The following is a 9,547-nucleotide window of genomic DNA, read 5'->3' as shown; positions in this document are numbered from 1 at the left end:
TTTTAGATTATCATTATTTGATAATCTACGTAAAGCTTTTTGAACCTTTATTTATGAAATAAAGGTTATGGTTTGTTTTAAAAATGAATGCAGTCTTTGAAAAACGTCTCATATAGAGGTCAAAACCTCGCAACGAAATCAATTAATATGGAACGTTTTTAATCAATAAGAATGGGACATTTCACATACTAGATATATACATTTACATACATAACATCACCTTTTGTTAATCGAGAACCACCTTCATCATATTAAACGGCCACCATATATTTTGTGTTGAGATTCGAACTTCAACAACCACCTTCAATCCAACTTAAAACCCATTATAACAATCCACAATAAACCACCTGCTCGTGTCTACTCCTCGCCTTTCTGTCTATTTTCGATTGTGATCCCAACCCAAACACCATGAAACCAATCCAAACTTCACCACTTTTTTTTCTCTCTCTAAGAACCACCACCTTTTATTCATTTTCTGTTTCTAATCAAACTGCAAAATTCATTTAAACGGACAACCTATACGTCTGTTTCCACTGCCATTATATATATGCGTTTCTTTTTACTAGTCGACTTAAATCATTGCGTGATCTTAAAAGAGTTGTGGAGGGGTCACGATGGGATATTATTCTTGGATCCTAACTACAACGTGCCACATGTTTTCTTAATAAAAGATTTTTGGCCGACAAGCTTTAATCACCTAAACCTACTCATTTCTTATTCAAACCTAAAGAAATAAAGAAAAAAAAATGGTCGACTTTTTCTTTGTTACGGAGTAGTTGCCATTTCCTTTTCATGATAGGCTAAAGGAAAACCCCACCTGTAAATTCATGTCGATGCTATTCAAATTGATTCTACTGTTCGAATTGTTTACTACTATTAAATTCTGGTTCCATCGTTACCTTAAAACCACAACAAAACACTTGCGAATGCTACTGTATGCATGCGGCCATTCTGTTTCTGTTTTTCTAAATTTTCGAATACCATCACAGCCATTAGGACGTGTTAATTCAATTGCTGGATACATAAAGCGTGGATGATGAACTTAATAATGATACAAAAAAGATAATACTTTAACTTGAATAATTATTAACTGCTTTATTAAATGCTTTTACTCTTTATATTTTTGGGACTGAGAATACATGCGCTGTTTTTATAACTGCTTTATTAAATGCTTTTGAAATATATTTTGAACTGAGAATACATGAAATGCTTTTATAAATGTTTGACGAGATAGACACAAGCAAAACATTCCTCGAATGAATTATTATACAGATAGATTCTGTGGATTATTATTGAATTAGTTGGACGTGATAATTGCCACTAATTGTTGTGAATATTTTCCCTGATTATTATTGCTTGGTAACCTAAGAATTAGAAAAGGGTATGGCCCTAATTCACGCGAATCCTAAAGGTAGCTACCGGGTTTAACACCCCCACCCAGAATATTCACTAGACGAAAGAGCTAGTGGGCGTGGTGTTTAGTACTTCGAGGTTTATATATTATACATACGAGATGTTCTGTTTTTTTTTTTGGAGATATTATTGATGCGCATTATATGTTAAGGTCGATTACCAGGCCAAGCAATGAATGTAAAGTGAATGTTATGTATCGAGCGAATGATTTTATACACAGGTTATGTGTATGTTATTTTTGTGCACGAGATATGTGTACGGTTATTTAAAAATCGCGAGGCAACCTACGGGGGAGAAAAGGATACGAACCTACTCTGCTAAGCATTATGAAAAATGGTTTTGTACACGAGATAGGTGTACTGTATTTAAATCTTATGGTCTATCAAAATGATGAATTTTATTGTTTATGATAAACCTATGAACTCACCAACCTTTTGGTTGACACTTTAAAGCATTTTATTCTCAGGTATGAAAGAAATCTTCCTCTGTGCATTTGCTCATTTTAGAGATATTACATGGTGTCGTTCATGGCATATAGAGGTCAATACCTTGCAATGGGACCAGCTGTTGAAGACTTCGTTCAGATGGATTAGGATGGGTCACTACATAAGGGCAATCGAAGGCACCACACACTCATTTAAGTTCCACTGCAATAAACTCTCAAGAAGAGGCTATCCAGAATTCGTGGTAGAGAGGGTCTTCGAAACAAGAGTCACATACGAAGACCAGCCGATTCACTATTCACAACAAACAACACCTGCTGAAACTACCCACGAAGGTAATAAATATTCTGCTTATAAAATATATTAATAGGTTGATAACACATTATTTGCTACCGACATCCACGCTGCCAAAATAAAAACTGCTGCAGTCCTATTAAATTACCAGCAACTCTTTTCAGGAATAGATTATGTTCTAGGATCCAGGCAAGTACTTTTCAGTTAAGGATACACTTAGTAATTTAAGACCTTTGTAATAAACTCATATAATGGACTACTGTTATTGTTACTTACACCAAAAGGTTGTAATTTCACAAATGGTGGTTTAATAGGTTTATATGTAATAGTATAGGAATGCAATTTAATAGATTTTTTGTAACAACCCTCACTTTTCGACTTCTAAATTTACTGAATTAACCCTAGGGTTATATGTCTGACTATATGTATTAAGGGTTGTTATATACAATTAAATATTGACCGAATAAGTAATTTTTAGTCAACAATGTACGCTTAAATAAATAATATATTATTAATTTATATAATTTGACATAATTTAACTAAGTATATAAACTTTGTATCACTTTTATTATTTAGTTAATGTATTATATATTTAACTATATAATAAATCTAATTATATATAAATGTAATAATATTTACAAACTTACTAAAACTATAGTTTAATAATTAAAATCATAATTATTATTAAAAATACAAAATACCGAATTATTTATTATTTTTATGCAAAATTTGTATTTATTAATTAAATAAAAAAAATAAAATAAAATAAAATAAAATATTATTGACAAATATTCTTGGAAAAGCATTAAATCAATTTATTTTTTTATATAAAAAAAATCCTTAAAATAAATGAAAAAAAATAAATAAATAAATTACTTTTTAATTAAAAATTGTAATGGAAAAACTACTTTTATTATTTTATTTTGTGCATTATCCCATGACCTAACATTTAATACTTTTTAATTTTAAAATCCCATTAAGAATTAAAATATTTCTTTTTCTTTTAATTATTTTATTGTTTTTACCTAATTTTTTCAAGTATAAATACCCCTCATTTCTCATTCAAACTCACACTAAAATTTCTCTCATTCTCTCTTTGAAGAATTACTACTAGTAAGTATTCTTTTCTTACTTTTTATTTTTTTACTTTTTACTTTTTACTTTTTACTTCGGTTATTATTTTTACCGAAACATGTAAATAATATTATAAATTATATGCAATTAAAAATAAAATAAATAACATATATACACTATTACTATTACTAGCACCTATAAACTACTACTTATATTGTAACATAAAAACATTTTGGGATATGTATTAGAGATGTATAGATCTTCGAACTTTCTTGACGAATGGTTTCTATGAGATTCTAGGCAGAGGGTTTGGATTTCTGATTTAAAGGGTCCTATGGCTCAAGCCCCTAGATTTAAATTAGCCATTTGAAGGGAAAGGGGTGATTGGAAGCTTATCTAATACGGCAAGTATCCTAAAATGGAAAACACTGATAAAAGTAGAAACTCTCTAGTCATAGAAACTTAGTAAAATAAGAAACTTTCTAAAAATGAAAACTTTATAAAAATAGTAACTTACTAGGAATAGAAACTTAGTAAAACAAACACATACTTAAACTTAAACATGGGCAAAACACTTAACTACTCTTAAATGTCAATAGGTTGACTTTCCTGCTCACTCGTTCAACTCTTTATTCCAAGGAATAACTCTCTCTCTACTTACTAAGGTGAATTCATAGCCCCTCTTTAATTGCTAGCAAACTTACTTACTTTTACTTGGGGTGAGACACATGCTGTTTTTACTTTTTACACTTTAGACACAAGTACCAAACTGTTAAACTATGCTATACCCGGCTATGTCCGACTAAGTCCCTACAGTGATATTTTTAATTGCTGCGGCATGCTTAATTATTGGGGGTAGGCCTATCGGAAGTAACGTCCCCGATACATTTGACCAAGTCATTGTATTACTTAATAATGAAATTAAACCAACAAGGATAGACACAACGTGTGATGGGGCAAAACTTAAACGTTTAGTCTAAATATCACGCATTGGCATAACTTTTTGATCCTGCGGGAGATCAACTTTACAAACTAAATCTTGTGGTCTAAAACGACGACAAACTTTTTGTTAAACCTATGAACTTCACTCAACCTTTTTGGTTGACACTTTAGCATGTTTTGTCTCAGGTGATGTTTGATTCAAGCTCTTATACTTACCGCTTATGTGATGCTACTTGGACATAGGATCAAGAGATATCGCATTTATTACTTCTGCATGTGAACATTTACGATATTGTTATTCCTGTCATTGTAACGACATTTCATTTTCCGCTGCGTACTCATTAAAGTTAAATTCATCATTTAGTATTGTTCTCGTTTATTATAATATGTTGGTATGTTTTGATATTAGTGACGTTCCTTCCAGACCCTATTGGGAGGACATTATAGATTGGTATCAGAGCATAACCAGGCTGTTATAGAGAACCAGGATTGCATTTTAATGTGTGCCTTACTTGTTAGCTAGGGTGCCTTAGCAATCTAGTAAACTATAACCTTTCCTGCCTTAGAATTAAAGCACTTAGGATTGTCCCATAATCTTAACGATTATGCTTTAATAAACTTGACTTAAAGATTCTAATAAAAATATCCTTCCTAATGTTAGGATGTCTAATTATCATCAAACGACCAAAATGAATCTTTTCAAGCCAACCGAAAAAGATACTGAAAGGTCTTCCACAGAAAGACCAGTCCAAAGTCCACCTTATGGCTTTGGTGGTCCTCCCTCACAAAATTATAGCCCAAATACTAATCTAAAGTTACATGGGTCTCCTGAATACTATCCAACCCCGAGGAATAAAGACAAGAGGAAATGTCTTGAAGAAACTGGGCCGTCAAAGAAAAGATCCCGATCTCCTTTCTACGATGAAGTTGATGCCAAGTACGAGCTCATGAATCTGTGAAAAACTACCGATGACCTAATTCGCCATATTGCAAGGATCAATTTTCAAATAAAGGAAAAAGACCTAGCGATCAAGAAGCTCATGGAGGAAAATGCTGAACTAAAGAAAGAGATAAAGTTGGTGAAGTATGAAGGTGATAGAAATACCCGATGGGGGAAGCAATCTCTCTCCTACCTAAGAGAAGATGTTGACCTTTGATTGAAGATGGAGGAAAACCGCGTGAATAATCAACTTTCTGTAAGGGACCACAAGTACCATGTAATCAACAATGAAGTTTCTAACCTTTATGATAATCTCGAGTTCCTTCATGAGAAATAAAAGGTGAAGAATGAGAAAGTTGAGAAGTTTATGAAGAAGGTTGAGGATGAGAAGAAGGAATATGAATCTTAATATTCTTTAGTTATCTTTCTATTTTCCATCTATGTAAAGGCTATACCTTAAAACTATTTCTATTTCCGAATCATATATTAAAAGGCTTATTTAATGCCTAGTTCCTTAATAAAATAAAGTGTTTTATTTATATCATGTGATATTAATAATTTATCTTATTCCTACTTGTAATTGCTCAAATTTGTTAACTTATCCGACTTATGTTTACTTTTATGTAGTGACATCATGGTTCGTTCAGCTGCACCTACCGTTAACAATGTTGTGTTAACTACTGAGCAATTCCAACAGTTACTCGCTGCCGCCCAAGGCAATGCCCAAGCTAACCATGTTAATCTACAACCGAAACCTTGTTCCTACAAGGATTTTTCAAACTGTCATCCTCCTGCATTTAAGGGGACTGAAGAAGCTATCGAACTAGTCCGTTGGTTCGAGAAGATGGAATCTATTTTCCGTATTTGCAACTGTGGTGATAACGATTGAGTAAAGTATGCCACTAGCTCATTGGGTGGCAATGCTTTAACTTGGTGGACTGCTCATGCCAAGTCCGTAGGAATTGATAATGCTAATGCAATTCCATGGGATGAACTCAAAAGCATGATGGTCAACAAATTCTGTCCTCGAAGTCAAGTTCAGAAACTTGAAGCTGAGTTCTGGGAACTCAAGGTCAAGGGTACTGACATTGAGAACTATACCAATCGTTATCTGGAGCTTTCTACTCTATGTCCTGAAATGTTTCCTACTGAAGCTAGAAGAATTGAGCAGTATATTGAAGGTCTTCCCGAGGATGTTCAAGGGAATGTTATTGCTGCTGAGAAGGTTACTTTTGATGCTGTGATTCTCATGGCACAAAATCTCATGTTGGCTAAGAGAAGAAGGGCGTCGACCAATAAGCAAGTTGAAACCAAGGGTAATGATGGTAAGAGGAAGTTTGAGCCATCTCAAGGTTCGGCTCAGAATGATAATAAGAAGCATGCGGATGGTACAAGGTCGAATTATAAGGGTACTTATCCTTTCTGTATTCGTTGTGAGAGGCATCACCCGGGGAAGTGTACTGCGGTTTGTGCGTTGTGTAAGAAAGTGGGACATGTTGCTAAGACGTGTAAGACTCCTCCGAAGGATAAGGCTATTGTTCCAGCCAAAGCTCCTCCTACATGCTATACTTGTGGAGAGAAGGGACACATTAGTCCGAATTGTCCTAAGAAGAAAGATAATTCCGCTACTGGAGCTAATGCTACTGCTGCGAAGGGTCGTGCGTTTGTTATTACTGCTGCTGAAGCCCGAGATGAAGATGAAGTTATCACAGGTACGTATCTTGTCAATAATTTCTATGCAACTATTTTATTCGATACTGGTGCCGACAGAAGTTATGTGTCTAGTGATTTTTGTACCCTATTTGCTGAAAAGCCTCAACCCTTAGAAACTAAAAGATTAGTAGAAGTAGCCAATGGAAAGGTCATGCAAGTCGATAAAATCTATAAAAACTGCAACCTAATCTTAGCCGATAAAGAATTTAAGATAGACCTTTTGTCGGTCAAACTCGGAAGTTTTGACGTCGTAGTTGGTATGGATTGGTTACGTCCATTAATGCTGCTATCATGTGTTATGATAAAACTGTTAATGTTCCATTGGGGAATGGAGATACTCTCATCATCCAAGGTGAAAAGAGTGGTTCTAATCTCAATATCATCTCCTATATCAAAACCCGCAAATACCTTATGAAAGGTTATCCAGCCATTCTAGCCCACGTTAAGCTGATCGAATCGGAAGAGAAGCGTATTGAAGATGTACCAGTGGTAAGAGACTATCCCGATGTGTTTCTCGAAGATCTTCCTGGTCTTCCACCTCCTCGACAAGTTGAATTTCAAATTGATTTAGCTCCCGGTGCTGCTCCTATTGCTAAAGCACCATACCATTTAGCACCTTCCGAAATGAAGGAACTTTCCAACCAGCTCCAAGAACTATTGGATAAAGGTTTCATTCATCCAAGCTCATCCCCATGGGGAGCTCCTATTCTATTTGTTAAAAAGAAGGATGGTACGTTAAGGATGTGCATTGAATACCGCGAACTTAACAAGCTTACTATCAAGAACAGTTATCCGTTGCCACGTATTGATGATCTATTCGACCAACTTCAAGGGTCAAGTGTTTATTCAAAGATTGATTTGAGGTTCGGATATCACCAACTTAGAGTCAAGGATTCTGATATTCCTAAGACTGCTTTTCGCACTAGTTATGGGCACTATGAATTCTGTGTCATGCCTTTTGGTTTAACCAATGCTCCTGCCGTTTTCATGGATCTCATGAACTGTGTCTGCAAACCTTATCTCGATAAATTCGTCATTGTTTTCATTGATGAAATTTTGATCTACTCCAAGAGTGAGAAGGAACATGAACAACATCTGCGCATGATTCTTGAACTCTTACGAAAGGAACAACTCTACTCTAAGTTTTCTAAGTGCGAGTTTTGGCTCAAAACCGTACAATTCCTCGGACACATTGTTGATAGTAATGGAATACATGTCGATCCAGCTAAGATTACCGCTATCCAGAACTGGGAGATACCAAAGACTGCGAAGCATATTCGTCAATTTTTGGGACTTGCCGGTTATTATCGGAGATTCATAAAGAATTTTTCCCTTCTTTCCAAACCTCTTACGAAGCTAAATCAAAAAGGGAAGAAGTTTGAGTGGTCCGAAGAACAGGAATCTGCTTTCAAGATTCTGAAAGAGAAGTTGACCACAGCCCCGATTCTATCTTTACCTGAAGGTACTGACAATTTTGTTGTTTACTGCGATGCCTCAAAGCAAGGTTTTGGTTGTGTTTTAATGCAACGTGAAAAGGTTATTGCCTACGCATCTAGACAGTTGAAGAAACAAGAGGAGAACTATACTACACACAACCTTGAGTTAGGTGCCGTGGTATTTGCATTAAAGATATGGAGACATTATCTATATGGTACCCAGTTTACGGTGTACACTGACCATAAAAGTCTTCGACACATCTTTGATCAAAAACAGCTGAATATGAGGCAAAGCCGATGGCTCGAGTTATTGAACGATTATGACTGTAAGATGGAATATCATCCTGGTAAGGCAAATGTAGTTGTCGATGACCTTAGTCGAAAAAACGATGTTAAACGTGTTCGTGCCTTAAACCTGAAAATCAAATCAAATCTTATATCAAGAATTTGCGAAGCTCAACTGGAAGCTATTAAACCAATACTTATCGAAGGTGAAGGACCTATCAGTTTCGAGAACCAACTCCAAGTGAAAGCTAATGGTACACGGTACTTTGGCAACAGAATTTGGGTTCATCGCTTAGGTAATCTCCGTGAACTAGTCTTGGATGAAGCGCATAAGACTAGGTATTCTATTCATCCGGGTTCCAGTAAGATGTACCACGATGTGAAGGAATTCTACTGGTGGCCTAATATGAATGCCGACATTGCTACTTATGTTAGTAAGTGTCTCACTTGTTTGAAAGTCAAGGCTGAATATCAAAAGCCTTCTGGTCTGTTGACACAACCCGATATTCCGCAATGGAAGTGGGAATGTATCGCTATGGACTTTATTACTAAATTGCCCAAGACTTCTAGTGGCAATGATACTATATGGGTCACAGTAGATCGTCTTACTAAATCTGCTCATTTCTTACCGATCAAGGAGACCGACAAGATGGAGAGATTGTCACAACTGTATATCAAAGAAATTGTCTCTCGTCATGGTGTTCCTATATCAATCATATCTGATCGCAACAGTAGATTCACTTCCAGATTCTGGAAATCCTTACAAACTGCTCTTGGAACTCAACTCGACATGAGTACTGCTTATCATCCGCAAACCGATGGTCAAAGTGAATGAACCATTCAAACATTGGAAGATATGCATCGCGCTTGTGTTATCGACTTCGGCAAAGGCTGGGATAGACATTTGCCTTTGGTTGAATTCTCTTACAATAATAGTTACCACTCAAGTATTAAGGCTGCACCTTTTGAGGCCTTATACGGACGAAAATGTAGATCCCCACTGTGCT

This window comes from Rutidosis leptorrhynchoides, chromosome 4, assembly GCF_046630445.1.
Source record: "Rutidosis leptorrhynchoides isolate AG116_Rl617_1_P2 chromosome 4, CSIRO_AGI_Rlap_v1, whole genome shotgun sequence".
Classification (NCBI taxonomy): Eukaryota; Viridiplantae; Streptophyta; class Magnoliopsida; order Asterales; family Asteraceae; genus Rutidosis; species Rutidosis leptorrhynchoides.
This window is presented reverse-complemented; position numbering follows the sequence as displayed.